Source organism: Dipodomys spectabilis, unplaced genomic scaffold (genome assembly GCF_019054845.1).
Source record: "Dipodomys spectabilis isolate Male_0828 unplaced genomic scaffold, ASM1905484v1 ptg000002l, whole genome shotgun sequence".
Lineage (NCBI taxonomy): Eukaryota > Metazoa > Chordata > Mammalia > Rodentia > Heteromyidae > Dipodomys > Dipodomys spectabilis.
This window is the reverse complement of record NW_024870679.1, coordinates 6,753,659-6,781,356: the sequence shown is the minus strand read 5'-3', so window position 1 is coordinate 6,781,356 and position 27,698 is coordinate 6,753,659. Positions and strand designations below refer to the sequence as shown.

General features: G+C 34.4%; 1 long non-coding RNA gene across 1 annotated transcript in view; it reads right to left on the bottom strand.

The window, feature by feature from the left end:
* Positions 1-465: 465 nt before the first annotated feature.
* Positions 466-27,698, bottom strand: part of LOC122108138 — a 47,320-nt gene continuing 20,087 nt past the window's right edge. The window contains exon 3 of the long non-coding RNA XR_006147479.1: positions 466-808. This is a non-coding gene — a long non-coding RNA (uncharacterized LOC122108138). The remainder of the gene's footprint in view (positions 809-27,698) is intronic.

Here is a 27,698-nt window from a genome sequence, read left to right as displayed (position 1 = left end):
AGAGGAAAGAAGGATGGCCAATAGACACATGAAGAAATGCTCAACCTCCATAGCCATAAACAAAATTCAAATCAAAACAACATTGAGAAACCACCTCATTCCAGTTAGAATGGCTAAAATCAAGAACTCTAATAACAACAGTGCTGTAGGGGATGTGGACAGAAGGGAACCTCATTGTACTGTTGGTGGGAGTGTAAACTTGTTCAACCACTTTGGAAAGTAGTAAGGAGGTTCCTCAAAAGACTCCACATAGAGCTCCTCTGTGACCCAGCATCCCACTTTTGGGCATTTACCCAAATGTTTACAAACAAGACCACACTAAAGCTACCAGCACGACTATGTTTATTGCAGCATTATTTACTATAGCTAAGATATGGAACCAACCCAGATGCCCTTCAGTAGTTGAATGGATCAAGAAAATGTGGTATATATACACAATGGAATTCTATGCCTCCATCAGAAAAAATGACATTTCCCCATTTGTTAGGAAATGGAAAGACTTGGAAAAAATATTAAGTGAAGTAAGCCAGGCCCAAAGTGCCAATAATTTCTGAAGAGAAGTGTCTCAAATTGTTAAAATATAGGAGTTCTGTTTTATCTTGGAGGCCATAAGGCATATAAAGGAGGCTCTATAACTAATAATCTCTTGACTCTAGAGAAGTCCTTTATCTTTACTCTGATTCGGCTTCTTCATCTGTAAAGCAGGAATCATGATTACATTGAACACATAGGGTTTTGATCAGGATCTGTCTCTTCCAGTTCTTGAAGCCGTATCTGCTGCATTACATATGTTCCATACGTGCCAGCTCTGAAAACAATGATAGTCATCATGAAATTGAAGTTGTGCTACAATATTAAAATAAAGAACATTGTTTGGATCTTCACATCCTAAGTTTCAAATGTCTGCATTACATTCCAGCACTTTGAGTTTCACAGCTATATTTTCCTCATGTGTCTGCTGTCAAAATGTGATTCCATTTCAAATATCTCTCTGGGTCAGCCACTGTTTTTAATAGTTTCTTGACACCACACTAAATATGAAGACTCATGGAATCCTAGTCCTATGCTTTACCTTTCAGCAATCATGAACCACATCATTTATCTATTAGTTGTTAAGTGACCAACTATCTAAAACAGAGAGTGAGCACAATAGGTTTTACAGAATGGCTTAATTTGTTCAAGTTGTTTCTGGTGACAGGATAAGATGCAAATAAAAGAACTTGTATGTATGGTTATCTGAATTAGGGAAGGGAAGGAGACCAAAACAATGGTGAGACAAAGAGCAAAAGGGGAACCAAAGCAACAGTGATACTCTCAAGTCACTATGTTGGAAATGATCTGTACAACTTTGTGAGGGGTGGGGGATGGAGGGGCAAAGAGGGAGAAAAAATGAGAGGGAGTAAAAAGTTCAGCAAGAAAGGTACTCACTACCTTACTTACTGGTATAAACACCATGACTTTGTATATGCTCCTAGAATATAACCTGTCTGAATGTTATCTGTCTTGAAAAATCAGGCCAGCTGATACTTATTTTGAAATACCACAGATTTTTAAGCCATCAGTGTATAGCAATTCAGCATTGTTCACTTTGGACACAGGAAGGAAAGGGTATGACTTAGAAACAAAATCTGCAGTGGAGGTTAATCGTGACTTGTGAAAAGCTGTTGTATAAGTAAATGTCTGCTTCATGCTATTTTATATTATCTATTCTGGATGAAGAAGCTGTGAGTTTTAAGTCAGGTCAAAAAAAGGGAAAGGAACAAAAAAGAAAGGTTTCTTAAAAGAGAAAATCTAGGCCACATTTGGCTTCTAAAGCTTCTTTGCTCATTTATTTGATTGTTGTCCTGAATCTAAAAAAGTCAATTTCAAATAAAATAGTTTTCATTCTGTCAGCTTTTAGACTACAAATGGGGACAGAAAATAATAAATGTTTCAGTTTTAGAGGTTTTAAGTCTCTACTATATATTGGGAGTTTGTTTTAAATAAAGTTCAAAACTATGTATCAAACTTTTGTTCAACATCTTTGGCTTTAAACACTGAATTTATAATTATCTGCTCAATAATCATGTACTGAAACTATATTAAAACATTACACTCTATAAGATGCATGAAAATGGGGCTAAAATGTATTACATCTTAATGAAATCCACATTACATGAAGTTATGAACAAAAGGATCCTGAATATAAATAATTTAGGTAAGTCATTTAATTAATTAAGAGGTTTTAAACCTTTATTACTTTTATTGTTTGTTCTCAAATATTTCAAGTAAATCAAAAAAGAAAAATATTTCTAGCAATTATTAGATACAAATACAAAATGTACTTAACATCATACCATGACACTTATGAAATTACATTCAGAGGAAGAGAAGATTGAGGGACATACCAGCCATGCATTGGCATGTCAAAGGTAACATTAAAAAAGCCAGTCCCTGTATTTCTCCCTATTAAAGGCTCCAAGAGACTGAACAGTGGACATAGGAGAAATACAAGATGCCCAAATAAATTAAAGAATTAACTATACACATACAGAAAACTGAAGTTAGATCCTTATATATCACCTTGCACCCAAATCAACTTCAAATGTATCAAAGACCCAGAAGTCATAGCAGATTCCTTGAGGAAGGAAGGGATAAGTGATAGGCTAGGGCTCCTTGACACAGGTAGAAACTTTCTAAATAAAGATCCAGAAACACAATAAATTAAAGAAAAGTCGGATGAATGGGATTGAATTAAATCGCAGAGCTTCTGCATGGCAAAGAGCTTAGCTATCAAAGTTAAATAGAAAGCCCATAAAGTTGGAAAAGATCTTCACTAGCTATACAACAAATGAGGGCTTCATATAAAAAATAGACTTACAGCTCAAAAGTTTAAGCCTTCCAATAACAAATCCTCAAAGAAACAACCACCCCATTAATAAGTGGGCTAAATAATTAAAAAGAGACTTATCTGGGCAGGAAATAAGAATAGTCAATAGGCACATGTTCATTATCGTTGGCCATAAAAGAAATGCAAATTAAAAGTACATCGGGATTCTATCTCACTCCAGTTAGAATGGCCATTATCAAAATTAAAAAAAATTATAATAATAACAGATACTGCTAGGGATGTGGCCAAAAGGGAATGTTACTACACTGTTGGTGAGAATGTATGCTGGTTCAACCACTCTGGAAAGCAGTATGGAGTTTCCTCTTAAGACTAAACATAGAGCTCCACTATGATCCAGCAACCCTACTCCTGGGCATTTACCCAAATAACCACACTAAAAAAGGCCAAACTAAAGCTACCAGCACAACTATGTTCATTACATCATTATTTACCATAGCTAAAATATGGAACCAGCCTATATGTCCCTAGGTAGATGAATGGATCACAAAAATGTGGTATATATACACAATGGAGTTCTATGCTTCCATCAGAGTGACATCGCCCTATTCATAAAGAAATGGAAAGATTTGGAAAAATCATATTAAGTGAAGTAAGCCTGATCCAATGAAACTTAGGCCCCATGGCTTTCCTCATTTGTAATAATTAGTATATGTCTAGAATAGTTCTAGGATAGAATCACAACAGCTCAATAGATGTATATTACCATATAAAATGTTGCTAATCTAACTGAACCCCAAGACATGGAAACAAGAGGGTTTTTATTTAATTTTTGTTGTTTTTGTTTTGTATTTAAGCTACTGTGTGAAGTTATTTCTCCACCCCCTCCCTTTGGTTTGTACCCTGTTGTCATTGTTTTGGTTTTTGTACCCTGTATCTTTTATTTACATTTATCTGATTTGGGGAAGGGAAGGGGAATAACCAAATGGTGAGAAAAAGGAAAGGATGAACCAATTCAACAGCGGTACTCACAAGACACTATGTTGGAAATGAACTTTACAATTTGCAGGGGGCCGAGGAGTTAGGGGGCAGAGTGAGAGAAAATGAGGAAGGAGGTAACAATGTTTGACAAGAAATATATATTCATTATTTTACTTATGTAACTGTTACCCCTTTTAGATCACCTTTACAATGACACAAAATAAAATTTAAAAAGAGTTAAAAACATAATAAAAATTTAAGTTAAAAAAGCTGTTAGATCTATATTATAACCATGTGAAAATGTATGGCGTAATATGCAGGTACGCATAAATCGACAATACGTACAAAAGAAGATTTCAATGAAGAAACTTTTTTGAACGAAAAATGAGTTAAAAAAACAAATGCCAGGAGGCTGGAAAGTATGGTTAAGATATGACGGAGGTTTACTGGGAAGAGGAAGTTGATGAATGGAGAGATTAATATGTGTTAGGGAAAATAGTCATAACCCTCAATGCGCATATCCAAATGAAACCAGGTAACTTCACGGAATAGTAGGGCTGGGAAAGATGAAGGAAGATAGATGGGAAGACAGTGTCAAGGATAATTTTTCTCACAAATGAAGTGTTGATTTGAAACCTCTTTATAAAACAATTTAAACACAATAAACAAAGAAACAGTCATAACTAAAGAAACAGAAAATTCCCAATGTGTTATGTTAATTTTATATTTTTAGAATAATTTAATGAGATTGTTAATCTTGAGATGCTTCTGAAAGCTCACAGATTTAAACAACAGAATGAGATTGAAATAAAAACTACAAAATGGATGCAAGAAGTTCAAGAAAAAAACGTCAGTACAGAACTAAATAGTGAATAAGTAACTTAAAGACGTCACTGATATTTACTTAGTGCTAATGGAAAAGTCTTGAAATAATAACTGGTAAAAATATAAATGAATCACAATGAGTCATATTAATTTCACAAAAATTTATATAGCAGCATGTCACAGAAGATGGAAAATATTCTCCAATAAAAGAATAATTGAAGGGCTGGGAAGGTGGCTCAGTGGTAGAGCGCTTGCCTTGCATGCCTGAGGCCCTGGGATCAATTCCTCAGCACCACACAAGCAAAAAGAAAAAAGCCGGAAGTGGTGCTGTGGCTCAAGTGGTAAAGCGCTAGCCTTCAGCTGAAGAGCTGAGGGACAGCACCCAGGCCCAGAGTTCAGGCCCCATGACCGGAACCCCCCCCCCCCACACACAAAAAAAGAATAATTGAAATCCTTAATTAGTAGGAAAAGAAACACAATGAAGTACATGACTGTAGATCATTATCTTGAAGGAAAATTTATGCAAAATAAAGGATTTCAGGAATGCTTGATATAACAGTTGGCACTCATGCATTCTCTTGTTGATTCTTTAGTTTTTTAAAAAAAGCAGAGAAACATGTTACTTACATGTCCGCACAACTTTCACATGCTTAATATTCATTTTCTACATAGTATTCAAAACCTGAGACACAATAAGATTTTTTTTACAATAAGATTTTATAATGTCAATATTTTTATTATTAATTTGAGGAGCTGAAATCTTTATACAGACTTTTATACTCAGAAAAATACAAGCCCAGCCAGATGTTGATGATTCACAAGTATAACCAAAACTAAATGGGAATTTGAGATTTTAGGATAGTGGTTTAAAGAAATTCTGGGAGGAAAATTTGCAGAACTCTTTCTCAGCCCCATAGCTAGGTACAGTGGTAAGTGTCAATCATCCTTAATTGGGTTCAGGAGGCTGAGATTGGGATGATTGCATTTCTAGGCCAGGCTAGGTTGAAAAATCTGAGTCTCCATGTTCATAAAGAAAAGCTGGACAAAATGACAGCTGTCTGTGTTCTCACTTAGCATGGTAAGCCTGAAGTACATTGGTCATGGCTTGCACTAATTGGAAAAGAGAGTCTACTTAAAGCTAGATTGTGGTAGAGTGCCTGTCTAGCAACAGAAAGGCCATAAGCTCAAACTGATAAAGCAACTGCCAAGAACAGAAGGAGACATTGTATTGTTGGAGAGAAAGAGAGGAAGGAAGGAAGGAAGGAAAAAAGGAAGGAAGGAGGGAAGGAGGGAGGGAGGGAGGGAAGGAGGGAAGGAGGGAAAAAGTGAGGGAGCAAGAAAAAAAGAAAAAGAAAGAACAAAAAGAATGGAAAAATGGAAGTAAAGAAAAGAAGCAAGGAGAAAGAGGGGGAGGGACAGAGAGAGTGGAAGAGAGGGAGAAAGGAAGATGGGAAGAAAGGGAAAAAAGACTAGGGGACAGAGAAAGAAATAGGTAGATACTGAACAGAAAGCAAAAGTATAGCATTATCCAATATGTAAGTAAACATGTACAAATATATTTTATATTGACATCATTATGTAAAAATAATCTAATATCATCAACAAAAGTTTCTGTATATAAGAATATGTATATAAATATTCACTGCATGGCTGGCTATGTTACATCAGAACATGATCAGATATTGTAAGGACATATAGAACAGCATGGTGGTGAAACCTGTATGTACAATTAATATGCACTCAATAACTGTGAAGTTAAAAAGGAGGAGTCAGAAAAAAGGATGATAGGATGGTGAATTTGTATTCAATGTACCAATTCAGAGTGCATTGAAGACATGGATGGCAAGGAAGTCATTTTTTCAAATCCCTTGAAAAACATAATAAAAATAAAAATTTGAACTTTCTGACACCAGCCAAAACAACTCAGTTATTTGGGTCTTATTTTAACATTTATTGCAATGTTTTATAGTTTGAGTTGTCTAGTTCTTGTACTTCTCTATGCAGAATTACTCCCACAGAATCTCACATTTGTAAAATCCAAGAAGAGTTTATCGATGTATGCACAAATAACCCTGTCAGGAGCTAAAAATTATTATATATGATTATTATGTATATGTGTAAATTAGGAGAAATGCTTTCAACAATGAGTTAACACTAAATGATTTCGAGTTTTATTCTAATCATAAACAAGGTGGAGTTATTTATATAAAGATACACAGTTTGAATAATGCAACAGAATATACAAAGAACAAAATGCCCTGATTACTCAAAGACAAACTAATTTTCAAGAATGAGTCAGATACAACCCAATGATTTAAAAATTGTCTTTCAAATAAGTGAAGTGAAATACTAGGATATTTATATGCCTGTATATAAACCTAGACCATATTTTGAATTATATGTAATAATGAACTTATAATGGAATCATTAATTTAAATATAATATCTAAAATTATACACATTTCAGCAACAAATTCTTTGCAGAAAATATTTCCAACTTTGGCTTAGGTCAATAATGTTTTAAATTAAAAAACCCAAAGCAGAACCCATAAAAGAGCCAACTAATAAATCATATTTAATAAAATCATTGTGTCCACAGTCAATAGCATTGTCAAATAGTGAATAACCACAAAAGTAAATTTTTAGCATCCAAGCTCATTATAGTCATTTATAATTATAATTACTTGTATAATTACATATATAATTATAGTGATAATTGGATGTTGATCTTTATTTATTTATTGATAATCATATACACCTTACTGTTGTTTATATTTTTCACACACTATTCACTAAATTTCCTGATTTTTTCTAAAAGGAAGATATGATTTCCTTCATTTCAGATAAAATTAAAGTGTAGACTTGAGAAATAGATTGGTCTGGATCAAAGAGCTTAAGCATATAAATATAAATACATCGTGTTCCTTTTCTCTAATGCCTCATGCAACAGAATACTACAATTAATTGTTAATTTAGTAATTATTATTGAATAAATCATTTGAACACTATGAAGGAAAAAGACTATCTTGGTCATTCAGTAAGTCAGCAGAAATAGAACTTAGTGACTTAGCCACCATGATTACTATCCTGACTCCATTGTAATATTGAATGTTCTCTTTACTTTCTATTTTCTAGCCTCTCCCTACCACATTCCCATTTAATCTCCTGTCTCATTGTTGACATAAAATTTATCTAGATGGTCATTTAAAAGAAATTTTAATTTCCCAAACATTACAGCACTTTTCAGGTTACAATCAGACCTTAACAATGTATGTGCAAAGAACACTGGAGCCATCAGGCAGTAACTAATGTTGATTTTTACCTCTTCTTTCCCTCCTAAAACTGTGCTCTTTTCCAAGCAAAAGCAGAGGAACTTATAAAACTGAGTGCATTCTAATTATGTTCTTTCCAGAGAGATTTTGAAGAGATGAAAAAAATTACAATTACAATTTCTTAGTTACTACTATTAGGAATAAAGTTGTTTAGAAAACATGTCTATCAGATGCTTGGCGCTTGCTTCTTACACTATTCATCCATGCCTGCCTTTTTTGAAAGTGTGAACTCAATGTGAACTTCCCTTTACTAATGAAATACATCTGAAAACAAAACTAAACAAAGAAACTAATGTAGCTTTATTATGCCCAAAGATATTGCCTAATTATGCTACAAATAACAGATATACGGCTTCATATTTAGGCTTTTAAGAGTTTTCCACCATAGCTGTTACAGTCTGAATTACTTTACTTTTACATTTTCTTTATAACATTGGCTGATATCCCCGAGACAAATTCCTTCTTGCCTTGCTTAAGAAATGCCAAGCAATTAAAATATACACTTATGGTTAGGTTTTTACCTATCTTAATCATCCTAAAGGTGTTTCTATCAACTAAACAAAAGGCTTTTAATTATAATAGAGATTAAAATGTTCTACTAGAAATGCTTGATATTTCTATGTAGGTTTTGCATTGCTGGCTTTACTGCATTTACTGTTAGACTTATAGTCAAAATTGTTTCTCTGCCTTTGGATGTGATAACAGGGGTTCCTTTCCATCTAAAGTGGTATTCTCATCGTCTTCAGCCTTACTAGATATCAGCCAACTTAGCATGACAGAGAGAACAAAACAGTGATGACTGTATATGCCTGTAGAAATGAAATCTTACTCTGATTTCCCTAAGACATAATTGATCACTTATTCTCTAGAACATAGAAGTGGTCCATTTATTTATTACATACAAGAATCAATCTAACTAAAACTAAAAAGAACAGTGTAAAAAAAGTGAAAAATTTGTTCTTAAACTTTTTTTTAAAGAGAAAAAGAAAGAACAGGGAATATAGATTTCTAATCACATATATTCAGCACTAGGCACCAGTGGTTCATGCTTGCAATCATAGTTTCTCAGGATGCTGAGATCTGAGGACTACTGTTTGAAGCCAGCAGGGGCAGGAAAGTCCCTGACACTCCTATTCCACTAAACTACTCAGAAAGCCATAAGTGGTGCTGTGGCTCAAGTGGTAAATTTCTAGCCTTGAGCAAAAAAGGGGACTCATGGACAATGTCCAGGCCTTGAGTTCAATCCCTAGGACTGGCAAAAAAGAAAAAGAAAGAAGGAAAGGAGAGAGGGAGGAAGGGAGGGAGGGAGGGAGGGAGGAACGAAGGAAGGAAGGAAGGAAGGAAGGAAAGAAGGAAGGAGGGAAAGAGAGAGAGAGAGAGAGGAAACTAACATTTCTAACTTGTTTCTGTGTCAATACCAGAAATAGACTCACTCAGCTACTGCTAATAATCTGCAGAAAACATACTGAGGATACACAAAAGGAAAGATCATAAAAATAAAGGATATTGAGAAACATGAATATCCACATACACAATAGTAAGTAGGCCATTATAGGACCAAATAGACAAAAAATCAAAATGGATTAAAGAATTAAATGTACAACCTGAGAATATAAAATGAATGGTTTCATGATATTCCTGTTCACAATTACATTTTTGATATGCCACCAAATATAAACACAGCACAAAGCAAAAATAAGTAAGTAAGACTGCATGAAAATCCAAAGCTCCAAAAAGTAAAAATAAAAATAAAAAAGAAATGAAAGTTGAAAGAGTAACCAATAGAATGTATTAAAGTTAATACCCAAAATGTATAAAGAATTTATATACTTAAATATCAAGTGCAAATAAAAGTAAAAAATATAATTCTACTAAAATAAAGCATTTGCATATATAACATATCATGGTAAAACACCTTCTTAAACTTAAAACTGATTAAAAAAATAAAAGAATGGTGGAAAGGTAAAACAGGTTTCAATGGAAACTATGGAAGGGAGCATAAATGTGATCAAACTAGTTTACATGCATTTTTTTATTCACTAATAAGTTTTTTATTGTGAAAATATCGTACAGAAGTTTCACAATTACATGGGCAAGGTAATGAGTACATTTCTTATCAAGCATTGTTGCCTCCTCCTTTGTTTCCCCTTCCCATCCCTTCCCATCTCCCCTCCACCCCCACTGTCAAAGTTGTAAAGTTTGTTTTTTGACATAATGACTTGTACATCTTATTGTTGCAATGGGTCCACCTGTATCCCTATTTAAATGGTTTGTTTTTCCCTTCCCCTCCACAAATTATAACAACATCAAATACAGTGAAAACAGGGGTTATACCATGGGGGAAGTACATACAAAGCAACAAAGAAATCACCTTATAAATATGTTAGAAACAATCGCAAGAAAGAAAAACCATATGAGTCCTTATCTTGGGGTTCATTTTTCCTACCATCAACTTATCTGACTGTTTCTGCTTGTCTCAGACATAAACTAGTTATTACAAATGAGGGAAACCATGGGACCTATGCTTTGGGCCTGGCTTACTTCACTTAATAGAATAATTGAGTCTTAAAATTTTTCAAGAGAGTGGGCAGAGATGAGGGATAGTAACAGAGAATGAGTTTGATCAGGGTACTTGGCATGTTTTTATGGAGTCATAAAAGTGAAACTCCTCCTTGTACCATTAGTAGATGCTAATAAAAAAATCTTCAAAGAATAACAATTTACAACTAAGTAAATTAAAAACTAATAGGAACCCATGATGAGAATTGATGAGTTTAAGAAATTTTATACCATAATGTCTAGCATGTAGAAAGAAAGCTCATTATATGGTAGTTATGTACTTTCTTTTCTTTTCTTTATTATTTGTTTATTTATTTGTCACTCTAGAATCTTGAACTCAGGGACTGGGCAATGTCCCTGAGCTTTGTCGCTCAAGGCTAGCACTCTATCACTTCGAGCTACAAAGTCAGTTCGGATTTTCTGGTTGTTAGTTGGAGATAAGAGTTTCACAGACTTTCCTGCCCTGTCTGGCTTAAAACTTAGATCTTCAGATCTCAGCTTCCTGGGTAGCTAGGATTATAGGCTTGAGACACCGGCACCAGAGCTAGTTACTTTTCAGTGCATATTACTTGCATAAAAATATTTAATATTTAAAAATGTGGAAAGTTTCTAATAAGATAGGATAACAGTAAATGGAATGATACACAGCCTCACTAAAAATGGGGAAAATGCATACATATGTGTTTTGTGTGTGTGGTATGTGTGCACGCGCCTGTGTGTGTACAATAACATTTAAGCAAATGATAAACCTACCATTTTGACAACGAAAATGAAATAATAATGTAAGTTAAATGAACCAAGCATATAAAGACACCAGGTGCAATGATTTTTTTTGTACTTGGAATTGTATAAAAACAGAGTGGAAGGGGGTAATCAAGGGTGAAGGGATTGGAAAATGAACTGACATGGGTCTGAATAGCTAAGTAAAAGGCAGGATGCTGAATAGGATTATTATTATTTTTGTTGTTGTTATTATTATTGTTGTTGTTGTTATTGTTGTTATTTTGGTCATGGGGCTTGAACTCTGGGTCTGGGCACTGTCCCTCAGCTCTTCAGCTCAAGGCTAGCACTCTATCACCGTAGCCAAAGTGCCACTTGTGGTTTTCTGGTGCTTTATTGGAGATAAGAGTCTCATGGACTTTCCTGCCTGGCCTGGCTTTGAGCGGCCATCCTCAGGTCTCAGCTTCCTGAGTAGCTAGGGTTACAGGTGTGAGCCCTCAGTACATGATTTGAATAGGAAATTTTTGAGACATTCCCAAAATAACATTAATAACATTCCCAAACAGGAGCTCTGTAGTAGTTTTCATTTAGGGAAATATGTTCTATTAAATCTCTCAGGGAATGAATTTTACCAAATAACATCCAGAGCCAATGCATTAATTTATTGTTGAAAATTATAAGGTTTTATTGTTTTTATTCAAATGTATATCAATATAAGTGTGCTATAACAACCAAATAGCTTTTACAGTTTTGTGTGAGTGAGTGTGTGTGTGTGTGTGTGCACACACGCGCACACGCGCACTTATTTTTTTCTTACTACTTACTAAGCACCACTAGAGGGCAGGGTTATTTCTCAGTTTTAACTAAATTGGTTCTGTTAATTATAAGCCAAGAAAATAATAACAATGGCACTATGTTGATCTATTTGTTAAGTGTTTTGGAAAGGTCATTTCTATATAACAGCACTTTCAGATTAATTTTATTTTAGTTACATCTTTAGATGTGCTTTTATTTAATTTCAAATTTCATTCTACCTCACAAATTGAAATAAGTGATGAAGAGTTCACAAAGAGACGTGATTTTTTGTTCAAACTATTCCTGATTTATCTAAGTACATAGGAAATATTTATTTAATCTGGAAAGAACAACACATTAAATAATATACTCATGAGTTATGATTTTTTACACTTAATAATATATAAAACTTTTCTTATTACTAGTTAATTGTTAGAACTTTAGGATACACAGAGACAGCCATGCTATTTTAGAGTAATTTGTTTTGAAATCTGTTTTTACTCTCATTCTAGTTTTGAAGTTAGAGAGGATTCCTTTGTGTTTATGCACTTTTACACTGTGGAATGTAAGAATTCATATGAGAACTAACTCAATGATATATCTAATACTACAATTGTGTGTTTCTTAGGCACAATTCAGAATTGTATAAACACGGTATCCCAACAACAAAGAAGAGATCTAGTTATGATTAGAGAGATACTTATTAAAATCTTGTATGTATACATATTACAACAATAGTAGAAAAAGTCAGTAAATATTTATCCTGGCAATATCTGTCATGCATTGTTCATCAATTTCAAATCAATATAGTATCAGTCTAATACCTATGTATGTAGAAAACTGAATCAACAATAATTTTATCCTCAATAAAGTTCAATTAAGCAAGCATATCTGAAGGATTTCTTGTTTATTGTGTTCTCTCAGGACTGAGCACAAGGAGATAAATCAGATATTCTATATCCTTTTAAAGGATGAGATTATAGGCAAATAAAAGCAGGTAAAGCCCTTCATTGTCATTCTTGTAATAACAGAATATCGGAGGTAAATTTTTCAAGTGTTGCTGAGGAAGTAGAAAAGCTGAATATATTATATAGAGCTAGTAGGATGTAATTTAATGCATTCATTGTACCATACATTCCAGAGTTTCCTTAATGAAATTAAAAGCACAATGACTTTAGAATCTAGCCACATTATTCCTTAGTATATACCATGAGGACATAAAATCTCTTGGCTTTTTAAGTCTTGAAAATGTACTTCTTTACTTCCAAATGCTTTTTCTTAAATTCGTATTTTATTTATTTTACTTTATATTTCTCGAACTTCAGTAGTTGTACCCGGGGTCTTGTGGGTACAATGCATCTTGATCAATGCCACCCATTCCATTGTTCTCTCCCATCTTTCCCAATATCAGCTATCTCCTCAATTTCTCTAGCTCCATTTTCACAGATGTACATTTCTACAATTCCAAATGAGAAAAGAACCAGTTTGAACTAGGAGTCCATAGTAAACATGGTAGGCAGCAAAGAACATAAAACAGATACTGAATCCAGCAAATTCTGGCAAAGAAATGAGAATGGCTTTCTTATTAAAGGATCAGGTGAGTAGTAGTGGGAATAGTAATAAAGGAGTAAGAAGAGGCAGATTATAATTAGAGAGAGAACAGAACACAGAGAGAGACTTGAAATATTAATATTAATCATCTATCTGATTAAAAGTAGAAAGAAAATTTAATTTCTTAGTTTTTTTTTGGCTTGACTATTCCATAGACTAAGAGAAACTTACTGAACATTTACATGAGGACTCTAATTTATCTTAACTTCTCATTTTACCACATTCCTGACCAGGAGCGGACATTAAAAGTGAAAGGCTTCCCCAAGAAAATCATTTGGACACTTGGTCAGATACAAAGAAAAAGAAATTTAATGCCAGTAACTTGACAGGCTACTTTGAGGGCAGAGAATAGCAGCTCCGGACTATAAGCACAGTTTTCTAGGGCTGGATTCATGTGGGAGAACTGTGTTTGAAAGGGGTTAACGTTTACACTTGTAGCTGCAAACAAAGGAGAGGGAAATTGCATTTGGGGGAGGGGCTGCGATTTGAGATCATAGCTACCTGAGTCACTAGTTTAGGTAAAAGCCTATGTCATCTGATTTTAAAGAAGACCTTGCTGAAGGTGTAAGGTGGCAGACTGAGTAGAAAGATGGAGAAGGTTAGGCTAACAATGTCTTCCTCTTAAGACTTCTTTTCTTCACTCCTGTAATTCTAGCAGAGATCTAAATATGTAGAGATCTGAGTATTGTGGTTCAATGCCAGCCTAAGCAGAAAAGTATTATCTCCAAGTAAGTGGCAAAAAGCCAGAAATGGAGTCTTGGATCAAGTGGTAGAGTGCCAGCTTTGAGTACAAAATGTTAAGTAACAGCAAAGGGCTCTGAGTCCAAACCTCAGTACTTGCATGCATGTGCACACATGTGTGTACGTGCTCACACACACGTATGAACACATCTTATAGATGATGTATACATATAGCTATGTACTATAATGTATTGTATAATATACATTTACCTAAATTAAATACATTATATAATAAACATTTATTTGTGTTTACTCACATTTTGCATGGGACAAATTTGTCAGAATGCTCGGATTTTCTGCATTTTCTGTATTTCTCTATGTCTACTCCTCTAGATCAAGCAACTCTCCTTATTGTTTGTAAACACTAAGATGATTGATCTTGTCCTTGAGTTCATTTACTAACATGGGAAGGTAAATATTTAGAGCAATACATGGGAATTTAGTCGGTGATTCTCATTATTGTAAATAATAATAAATATTGACAGAGCATTTGTCCCATGTTTGTCCTGAGCCTTGATATAATGAAAAACTCATAATTATTTCTTATAAAATTATTTTTTACAAAAAATTATTTCTTACAAATTTCTGCTGAATTCACTATACTTAAATTTATAACAACACAGACTCCAAGATATTATATAACCCTCTATTTAGAATTCAGTAAAACATAACCAATCTAAATATCACCAGTAGTCTTCAAAGACAGACAAACTCAAAATGTGAACTATTAGCAATTTATAAATGGCTGAAAGAAAAAGGGATATTAAAGAAAAGCCAAGATGGAAGAAAAGGACAATCTGTTAATTGTAATTCTCCACCTCATTCCATTAGCACAGACAGGTTGCAAGATAAATTTCACTGATTTTTTATCACAGTATGTTATACTCTGCTAGTGTAGAAATAGAAGTAAATTAGTTTAAATGACTTTCACTGAAGATGTATCTGAAAATAAGAAAAAGTTATTGCAATGTAGATTCTGCTCTTATGCTAAGAAAAATATCATTTTTAATGCTTTATCTCTAATTGATTCATAGTCCTAGTTAGAAAGGATTAAGAAACTCCCATATTTCTCCCATATAGGAAAACAACTCAAACACTAATACGACTTTGATATTACTCTCTTTGCTAGGAACATCAATGTTCTCAATACGCCTGGTTCTCTAGTCTGACTGTGTAAATCATTTCCCTTAGATAACAAAAAATACTTCAATAATAGAAAAACTGTGTGCAGGAACATGTTCTGTAATGATTTGTTCTGTGCTCAGTCTACTTCCATGAAGAAGATGGGAGTCTAATGTCCCCTCACCCTCCTTCTTGCTGAATGCTGATTGGTTGGAAAGTCTTTGCTACATATGAATTCAAGATGGGTTCAACACTAGTCTGGCCTTTGAAAAGAATAAAATATATTGTTCTAGCACATTGACTATTTTAACAAAGACATTCGATAAACAGCAAATACAACAAAAAGATCACTTTGACCTTCATGCAGTCTGTCAAGAGGTAGTAGATGACATTTCATATGAAATATGCTCTTCTGAAGAGCCCCAAATCAGAGAACAATCTTATCTTTAAGATCCCTTCAATAATGTAGATGTTTCTTTATAACTAAAAATTCATCTAATTCAGTACCTAAATGTCCTGTACTGGTGCTAATTACTTTATTGGTTCTTTAATTGCTTAACAGTAATCCCTTGCCATGTAAAATGTGTATTATTCTTTTTCCCCTGTTAATCTTGTTATGACAATTTAATTTTCTTAATAGTCTAAGCCTCTAAGAGCATAGAGTTGAAAATTTCCCCCCTTTTGCCATCAGCACAAATATATTAGTATTATTTCTATAACTACCATCACAACTGAAGACTGAATTTCCTGATGTGAAGAATATGTCAGAAATAGATGTGCCCCATTACCTTACACTATTCTTGGCATAATATTATATACAGTAAAACTTTTAACTTCTGTCTTATAACCTTCTTATGCATTATATTAGAAAGCATGGCTTACTAAAATAGCTGCATTTTCTGAAAATTAACATTCTATTGAATAGTTGTAATGCCTTCTTGTTTGATGTAGAGGATGATCTGATGACCTAATAAAATTCTCAACCATTCTATACTGTTGTGATTCAGGCTTTCCATAGTCAATCATCACTAGAAAGATACTTGCATAATTGATTCTCATGTGATTTCAATTTGCAAAATGTGTTTAAGTAAACACACCTTTATACTTTGCCAGTGAAATAATTTGTGAAATACAATATGTATGTCTCAGGATTTGCCTGTTGTTTGACCTGGGTAAAGTATTAATTATAATTATTTTTATATTTTAAATATATATATTTTATTGTAAAGATACAGTACAGAAGAGTTACAGTTACATGAGCAAGGTGATGAGTCTATTTCCTATTGAGCATTTTTACCTCCTTCTTTGTTTTTCTCTACCATCTCTTTCCTCAGCACCTCCCCAACTCCTCCATCCTCCTGACCCCCACAAAGTTGTAAAGTATGTTTTCAACATAGAGTCTTGTACATCTCATTGTTACAAGAGATCATCCTGTATCCTTATTTCAGCATTTTGTTATTTCCCTTCCCCTCCCCAAATTGGAAAAATGTATATACAAGATGCAGGACACTGGAATCAAATACAGACAACAGAGGTTGTACCATGGGGGGAAGAATGTACAAAGAGACAAAAATAAGTCACATAGTACATTATAAGTACATTAAAAAGAACAACAAGGAAGATACAATATCTTGTGTCCCTATCTTGGGTTCATTTCGCTTAACATCAGGTTATGGGTGTAGCCAAAATATCTTATATACACATTTATCAAAACTTATTTGCTATAAGAAAATAAGGTAAACATATAGGGGTAAAATTATACAGCCTTCGAGAATTGACACAGTGTAGGTTAGGAAAGAGACTTGTTTGTTCACTGTAGATACCAGAGTTTGAATTCAGAGCATTCTTTCCTTTCTCAAATTACTTGCTCACAGCTGATGCTTTGCCCTTGAGTCACACCTCCCTGTGACATTTCTCTGGTTAATTGAAGAGGCATTCTCCATGAGCTTTCTTTGAACTCTGATCTATCAGAGTGCAGGAATATAGACTTGATCCAGTGATGCTCATCCCATATATTGCATTTTAAACACCTAAATTAGACTAGGATTTCTTAAAGCAAAGGTTGATTCCAACTCCAGGAAACAGAAAAATGTCTGGACAGCTTACTGTGATAGAAAGTAGAGACAGTGTCCTATTTCAGAAATACAGGACATTCTAGTGAAGAATGGTAAAGGTATATCAAAAGAACCCCAAACCTAGTTTAAAGAAGAACATACAAGATCTAGGACAATTGGAACATCAAAATAGATAAATACAACAGCTCATATAATAGGATAAAATAAAAATCTGTGTCTTCTTTTGCTTATGTAAGAAGTAAACAAGGAAATGTTTGATAAGAAATGGGACATTTTATATGGTTTCAAAATATTTCCTCAGACTGCTTTACTTTAGTATCAAAGTGAATAGGAGCAGGAACAGGATGAGTGACTTTGTGTGCCACACAACAGGAAAGTTTGAGAAGAATGCGGTGCCCCGACAGAAAAATGCATAATCTAACATTAGCATAAGGAAATCTTACATAAAAGTATATCTAACCAGATTTTGTAAAATAGTCACATTTTTAAACTAGATCCTGTTGTTAGAAAGGATACTTTTTTTGGGAGGGATAACTCATATTGATAAAATTTGGATGGGGTTTGAAGAACACACAATAGAAGTGTATTGTTCTGGTTCATTATTTCTGTATGTAAAACCACTCTCAATCTAGAGAATGAAAGATTGATTTTGTCATGTTCATGTGTTCTTTGAATACCATTCAGCTGAGATAACTGTGCTTCATGGCACTGGGGGGTTGCAGCTTGCAAAGGGCTTGCTTGCCAAGAGCCACAACCATATGATGTCTCCACTGAAGGTATCAGGATTCCAACACTGAGGTTCTCAAGAATACTACCCTCATTTCTGGCTTTGCCATGGTTTGTCTAGATGCAAGAACAGAGAAGATAAACAGGCTTGCCTCCCTCATCCTAGGCTGAAGGGAGAGGTTTGATGAGAATACAAACTGTGAATGGAAGATAGAGCCTGAGATTCAATCACATTTTAATATTTTAGTTTTGCACAATGAACAAAAAGGGATTCTAGAATTTCCATTGGAACTATAATGGCAAAACACTGCCATCAAAAATCTCTGGATATCAGAAGAAGTAACATGCAAATCAGAGTTATAGAAATAGATTTTAAACAATTAGAATAGCATTTTATAAGCAGAATACTATTTTAGTAATGTATAATCATTCATTTATAATGGAAACATAATTGTAAAAGATGGTTTATTATTTGGTATTAAAAGTAGAAATAGTATCTCAGCTGCCACTTCAAAAATTACAGTAAAATTGAACAGTCAATAATATTTGTAAAAGCATACATTTTAAGGATAGCTCTGTTATTTCATATTTTTGTGACTCTGAACAGACTGCATAAATTCTTCAAGTCTTGTTTAGGTTATATTCTTATAGAACAGTAGGGGTACTATTCATAGCAATATTGCAAAATAATGGATCTAAATATTTAGCATTAAGTCCCTTAATATTTTATGTATTGTAAATAGTACTAATGAAAATAATGCTAGTAGTGGTGATGATAATGACAATCATTTTAATTAGAAGGCTCCTTTTGTTTCATCTATAAAGGCAGGCAAAATGCAAGTACAAGTACAAGGGCAGCCTGGGCCACATAGGTAACTCAGTACAACCATATCTTAAAAAAAAAAGAAGGCTGGGCACTAATCACTCAAACCATTAATTCTAGCCACTTAGAAGGCTGACAATCTAAGGATCACATTTTGAAGCCAGCTCAGGAAGAAGAATCCATGGGATTCTTATCTTCACTTAACTACCAGAAATCCAGATGTGGAACTGTGATTCAAGTGGTAGAGTGTGAGCCTTCAGTGAAAAAGAGAGAGATCACAAGGCCTTGAATTCAAGTACCAGCATCAACACACACACACACACACACAGAATGAGGTAAAGCTATCTCATATTTTATATTATTTAATTCAACATGAAGAAAATATTTTTTCTTTATACATATTGATTTATTGCGTACATCCTACTAGAATATTGCCATATATCTAATGGGGATGTTACACTAAGAGGACTTCTCAAATAGACTTGCACATTTGACAAGTTCTCAGTATTCATGGGGGAGGAGCAGATGCCATAATGGGTGGCACAGCTGTACAGTATCTGTGTACCCATGGCAGCCAGCAGATGGTTCTCTGTATCCATGGTACCTAGTGCATGGTCCTGCTCATGAGCATGGATTTATTACATATCATACCTTACAGTACTGATTTGAAGATTTCTATTACAAGACTATTACATATAAATGTTTGAATTTGTTAAAGATTAGTAAATATTTTTGACAAGGGAATTTTAGCACCATAACATATACGATTACTCTCTTGGAAACATTACATTTTGCTTATGAAAAACATTTTATTTCAAAAAGTTAATTGAAACCTGGGCATTAGTGGTTTATATCCAAAGAGCTCACAGCTACAAACACAGTTGTGGTTAGAAGCCAGACTAGACAAAATAGCATGACCTCATCTCAAATACAAAGAAGGGAATACTGGTCTACTCTTGGGATAGAGGATAGAGGATGATAGTCCAAGCCTAGACCCAAGACAAAGAAGACCCTGCCTGCAAACCAACTGAAGCACAAAAGACTGGAGCTATGGCTCCAACAGTAAAACACAAACACTTTCCCGAAAAGTACTAAGAATCTAAGTTCAAATCCAGAGCAGCTCAAAATGAAAAAGTTAAATAAAAATTATGACACTCATATACACAAAGTATCACAAACAAGGCCATATCAAAGCTACCAGCCCAACTGTTTATCGCAGCATTATTTACCATAGCTAAGATATGGAACCAACCCAGATGCCCCTCAGTAGATGACTGGATCAAGAAAATGTGGTACATATATACAATGGTATTCTTTGCTTCTGTCAGAAAGAACAATACTGCCCACTTTGTTAGGAAATGGACTTGGAAAAAATCATATTAAGTAAAGGTACTCAGTCCCAAAGAAATTTAGATCCTATGGTTTCCTTTATTTGCAATAATTAGCATCCATATAGGATAATCTTATCAGATAAGCTGAAAAGCTCAAAAAAAAAACATGTACAAATGACCATATAAGTTGATGCTAAGTGGAATGAACCCCAAGACATGGACACAAGAAGTCTGTCTTTATTGTTACTGTTTTAAATGTACCATGTGATTTCATTATTTGTTGTTGTTGTTTCCTTTGTGTGTTCTTTCCCCTATGGCTTATCCCCTGTTGTCACTGTACTCTATTTTGATATCCTGCATCTTGTACATACATATGTTTAATCTAGGGAGAGGAAGGGGAATAACAAAACTCTGAAATAAGGACACAGGATGACCCATTGCAACAAAGATACCTACTGGACAGTATGTTGGAAATGAACTTTACAACTTCAGGAGGTGATGGGGGAGAGGGTTAGGAGTGTGGGAGGTGGGGGAGGGAAGGGATAGCGGGAAAACAACAAGAAGGGGAAGGGGTAACAATAATCGACAAGTAATGTACTCATTGCCTTACTTATGTAACTGTAACCCTTCTGTACAACATCTTAACAATAAAATAAAAAATTTAAAAAATTATGACATTGATCAAGATGCATGATACCCATAAATCAACATGTTGAATTGAAACCTATTTGTACATCTTTAAAGATACCAATATAAATATATATATAGTAGTCTGCAACATATAATATGAAACAAACACTTCTCATAAAATCACTTTGAAATAAAAATATTTCATTGAAGACTCAGAGTGGGAGGAAAATTGGCTGTAATATATTTCAGAGATATTTGTAGGGGGATCTCTAATGTCGATCATGATCTACTGAGGGGACTACTCCATACATGTCCTGCTTATCATCTCTGCATACCCCTTATGGTTTATCTGGGATATAATAAAGCATTCAAATTATTTTTCAGAATATTTAACCAAGAAACCATCTTGGCAGTTGTAATGGGGGGCAGAAGCAATCATATCCACCCAAGCAAAGAAAAGGGTTGGAGTTTCTGTACTATAAGCACAGATATATGCTTAATATGCAGTTAATTGAGGAAGTATAATGATTACATATCAACATTTCCCATCACAAATTGGAGATAAAGGCAGTTAAGGTAAATACTCAAAGTCATGCAGACAGTAGCAATATAGTTGAGGTTTAAATTGTTAGATGGACTTGGAAGCACTGATACTAACATCTCAATTTCATATTTGAAAAAAAGGGAAGAAAGAAAGGGGAGAGAGGGAGGGAACAAGGAAAGGAGGGAGGGAAGAAGGAAGGAAGGAAGGAAGGAAGGCAGGCAGGCAGAGAGAGAAGGAGGGAGGGAGGGAAGGAGAAAGAGAGTAAGGGCAGGAGGGAGGGAACTTTGGAGACAAAAGAAGGAAAGAAAGAAATAAGGGAGTAAGTAAAGAAGAGGAAGGAACGAAGGCAGCAAGAAGAAAACAGAAAGAAAACAAAAGGAATTATTTTCTTTCATGAAGTTATCTGCTTATTTGATTTTCATGTACACATTTGAGCAAGTATGTAATATAAAGAAAATTTATTTATGCCAATAGATTAATTGACTTTGCATGAATCAAATAATTTTTAAAGCATAAAATTTTGAAATTACACATTTCTACTAATTGCATAAAGTATTCTCATCACCACATCCCAGGACCCTGCATGCATTCAAACTTGGCCTCATCCAAGAACTACTATGTTTCTTTCCCTCTGTGTGACTTACACTGTTTTCATTCTTCAACTTTGAAACCAAATGGAATTTAATACTTCTATTTCCCTCTGGGACTATAAATAGATTTCTCCTCTTCCCAGACAGTGGAGAATAACAACAGGCAGTAGAATTTCTCTATGTCCTAAACTATCCTTACTTATTGTGCTGGACTGCAACAGATATCTACCTGGCTTCCCAATGAATCCCTGGAAATTTAACAGTAAACATAGCAAAAGTGAGTGTGTTCTACCCTAAGGCACCACACACCTCCTCACCCAGCCAGAACATATGGAGGTCATAATGTGTTTCTCTCTTATCTTGACAATAAATCCTATTTATGTCAGAATGAGGGAATAGATAATTCTGTCCAAAGATTAGTATTCCTGGCAGATATGTCTAGCTGATGTTAATATTGTGACTACTTTGTTCTTCTTGCTTTTATTTTGTTCTTTTTCTTTTTAACTAATGACTCTTTGCAACTTGGGAAACCTGTGAAGTTTCTAAAAGGTATGCTTGGAAAGACTGTTTCCTGCCTCACTCCAATCAATAGGAACCCACAATACTACTTAATACTAGGCGCCTTATGCCTTTCCTAGTTAGGTTTCCTTGGGACCCAATAGTAGATTTTTAATCTAATTGGTAAAAGTTGCACAAATCTATCTCTTTTTCTGATGCCTTCATACTAAACAGATATGAAAATTAACACACGTAAGAGATCATTTTAACCCATAAACCAACATTGGAATATTATATGCAAAATAATTTAAACCAATCAATTGGCTACTTGAATGAGAATAAGTTAATTAGTCATCACATTGAGTTGAACAAGTAAGAATTCTATTCTGTATTGCTTCAGTGTACCGGGCAGTAAAATATAATTTTCCAAACACACAATGGTTTTGTGTACTTTCATTTTTATCTTTTTTTCATTTAAAATACACACTGGATATGCAGTGATAACTTAGGAAAATTATCTCCTATAGACAATTGTATCAAAGCACCTGGGAACTTAATAAAAAGTGTTTATTACTGTGGAACAAGGTATTAAAAGTAAGCAATAAAGTTGAGTCAGTCGGCTGCTTATCATGCAATGTGTAACTTGCAGAAAGAATATGATGTGATCAGAGCTGGAAATCTGTAAGGCCAGTTCAAATGATTAGAATGATTTGATGGAAGCTCTATTAAAAGACTTTCATTTTATGTAGCTATTGTGTTCAAAAAACAAAACCTAAAGTCTCTTCTTGTGGATAGCTGACTTATGATGCAATTTGAATTTTCTGATATAGAAGATCCTATGTTAATGATGGGAAATGGATTGAGAAGGGGATAAATTTCAGAAAAATTGAGATGATACTGAAAATTGATGCCGGCAGATTTTCAAAATTTTAAGAATCTTAAGCCTTTAAACTACACAGAGCCATAGTTTGACAGTACATGTAAGTCTTCCCTATGTCTTGGCCAGTAGGTTTCTTCTGTATAAAGAGCCTATAATGCTATTTGTAAGTCACTGTAGATTCTCCTCAGGAGGATAATACACTCCAGACCATTAAATCGACTTAAGTCCCAGTTGGACCCAGAGGATAAATTACAAACTATGAACAATGGGTAATGCAATATACAGCAAAATAATTGCGCTATTTTTCAATTTATATAGAAAGAAGCTTGGGGAACAAAAAGATGGTAATGGGTCCTAAAAGTATTCAGATTAGTTAGCAAGAATGGAATGCTTGGTAGAACTGAACTTATTGATGAAAGATTTTCAAATGAATCTCTGAGCTCAAATAGTGAGAAGAGTCTCTAACGCATACTGTTGACTGATACATAGTCTTTACCAGAGACTGTTTAAGAAATGTCTGACATGACACAATTTTCTGAGCATACTCCAAATATTTACCCAGGCTTGAATGATTATGTACATATCATCTTCTAGCCAACTATTAACTCTCTTAAAGAGTCCAGAAAATAATCTTTTGGAAAGGACCATAATAAAATGAATGAGGAGAAGTTTACAGATCTGTGTTGTAGTTCCTTACACTTGAAATACACTGTTGCTATTATTCTCTGCCTCCCAGAAGTGAAAATGAAAAATTCTTCCATCACACTCAGATCCTTTAATGCAATAGTGATGATGAGAGTCTGAGGCAGCTGTAGCCAAAAGGAGGTTCTGAACTATCAAAGATACATAGGAGCTGTTAACTTAATGGGGGAACATAGACAAAGGAGGAATCTGAATGCTCTTTTCTCTAGAGGTACTTTGCGTTGACTAGTGGACAATTTTAGGTCTACTTGTGAACCTATGAAAGAGATTTCTCATTTTGTAAGTTGAAAAGCTCTAGGCATACGACAAGTAGAAATCTGAGTTGAATTATCATAATATAATTTTGGGACCTTGACTATTTGACAGGTCTAGGGCCCTTTGAATATAATGGAGATTTTGTTTCTTAGGTATATAACCAGAATGTGATAACCTTCTTCAAGTTTCCTCTTTGTATCATGAAACTATTTTCTAGAGTCCCTGCATTACAGTAGGGAAATTTTCAGAATTTAGGGTTTCTACAAAGTACATATTTGAAAATAGCCCCAATTCTTAAAGATCAGACATTGTGTTAAAGTCTTCTGGAAGTCAGTGATTATGCTCGTTTGGGTATTTGTTCATATTAGATGGATTAATAGCACTACAACACCACCTACAACCTCTCAGCCATGCTGTGGCCTCTTGGGGAATGCTTTACCATCAGCTGACTGAGTAAAACATGTCCTCGCGCATAAAGGATAATGTGAATTAGATGTCTTCAGCCTCACAGTATATAGAAATGCCCTGGACAATATAATTGAGAAATTATTCCAGGACTCTAAGAAATACTCCAAGAACTTCAAACAGCATGCTTGTTTATCCTATTTGTCTTAAAGAAGAGGTAGTGTTTGAAAATATATCTGCAAGTTATAGTAGAAAATAGTGGTGCTGATCCAATATCTAATTAGCAGAGACTGAATGGATGTGATTGAAAATTGGTGGTAAGGTCAGACATTGGTAGCTCATGCTTGTAATCCTAGCTACTCAGGAAACTGAGGTTTGAGGATCATGGTTCAAAGGCAGCCAAGGCAAGAAAGACCTGAGAGTGAGACTTTCATCTCCAATTAGCCACTAAAAAGCTGGAAGGTGAGTTGTGGCTTAAATGGTAGAGGGCTAGCTTTGAACAAAATATTCAGAGACAGTGCTCAGGCCCTGAGTTCAAGGCCCAGGACGAGCATGTGCTCCTGTGCATGCATGTGTGTGTGCACGCGCACACACACACGCACACACACACGCGCACACACACACACCATTGTTGTGTTTGACTATGTTCAGGGGTAGCTTCAAATCTGTTGAAGATATCTGGAGAGAAAAAAAAAAAAGAAAAGAAAATGTTTAGAAAAAAATAAGAAGAATGACAAAACCAAAATGGTTGACAGTATTTTGTGTAAAATCTAATAATAAAACAAAGCAAATATTCTAGAGAAATAACAAGGGTGTAATCATACAGTTGGTTAACTGGTTTAGTGTAGCTGGTGTCTAACCTCTAAGTAATATTATGGTTCTATCATTGTTCCTTATTTTCTTCAACAGCCTCTATCTATTATCTTGCTGCAAACCACAGAGGGAAAATGTTATATTATAATTCCCATATAACCTGTATTTGAGACCAACACTTTCGAGAACCTGTTGTTCATTTCAGAGTTGACACTTTTATAATAGGAACAAAGGATAGCTTGACAGAGTGTGTTTAGAGTAACTTATTAAAACCACACACACACATAGACACACACATACAGAATAAATTTGTGATGCTACAACTACACTACTGATATAGATCTCAATGATTTTGTTCTAGCACTGCCTTGAAATGTTTAGAGACACTGAAATTACCTGTAACTTTCCCAGCTGATATTGACATGTCAGCTTTCATTTCACAAGTAAACGAGACTCTAGGCACCTTCATCTGTGGATTTTTTGGTTTAATCTTTTCTTTATCTCTCCTCTTTTCTTTCTCCATTGCTGGGCCTTTTATTAGAGTCGCCTAATAATGCTAAAGAGGATTTCATTTTCTTCTTTTCATTTATATTTAAATTACTTGAAATCCTGTAATCTTGTACACAAAGTACGTACTATCATTTGAACTCTAAGACTTCTTGCAGGAATAAGGAAATTTAAATAAACAGAAGATAAAAAAAAAACAGGAATGCCTCTATATTATTGTATACTTGGTACACATTTGTTTCTGCCAGGGATATTACATTTAAAGGATCAATGCATATTAATGAACCTCAACACATGAAGGTTTTGATAAAATATACTTGGTGTTTTTATTCTTTTATTAAACTGTTTTATATAATTTTGGGGTATTTCCTCTCATTCTTTTTCTTTTTTTAAAATTTTTATTTATTTTTTATTGTGAAAATACCATACAGAGGGGTTACAATTACATGGGCAAGATAATGAGTACATTTCTTATCAAGCATTGTAGCCTCCTCCTTTGTTTTTCCTCCCCCCACAAAATGTAAAACTCCATGGTCTATTTTTAAAGTTTTACTATTAACTTGTACCACTATGTTGTTTTTCTTCTTGACTGAAAGAATAATGATATGTCTATCATAAGAGAACTACAGTGGATTGGTGTGGGTGTCTCACCATACAACCTCTAGATCTGGTACTGAGATTAGAAAACACCTTTGATCTAATCATCCCAAATGAGAACTTGAGAGGAGTGTGCACTGCTTTTGACTTTCTTTGGGGATGTTAGCAATTTTTGGTATCTTACATAATCAAAAGAATGGAATTCTATGCCTCCATCAGAAAGAATGACATTATTCCATTTGTTAGGAAATACAAAGACTTGGAAAAAATTATATTAAGTAAAGTAAGCCAGGCCCAAAAAAACATAGGTCCCATGGTTTCCCTTATTTGTAATAACTAGTATATGTCTGAGACATGCAGAAACGGTCAGATAAGTTGATGTTAGGCGAAATGAACCCCAAGATAAGGACTTAAATGTTTTTTTTCTTTCTTGCTAGTGATCTCTAACATATTTATCAGATATTTTTTGTTGCTTTGTATGTCCCTCCCCCATGGTATAACCCCTGTTTCCACTGTATCTGATGTTGGTATAATTTGTGGAGGGGAAGGGAGCAAAACAAATTGTTTAAATAGGGATACAGGTGGACCCATTGCAACAATGAGACGTACAAGACTCTATGTTGAAAAAATGAACTTTGCAACTTTGTCTCGGGGGATTGGGGGAGATGATGGGAAGGGATGGGAAAGGGAAACAAAGGAGAAGGCAACAATGCTTGATAAGAAATGTACTCATTACTTTGCCTATGTAATTGTAACCTCTCTGTATGGTATTTTCACAATTAAAAAAAAAGAATCAATTGCTACAAAGAT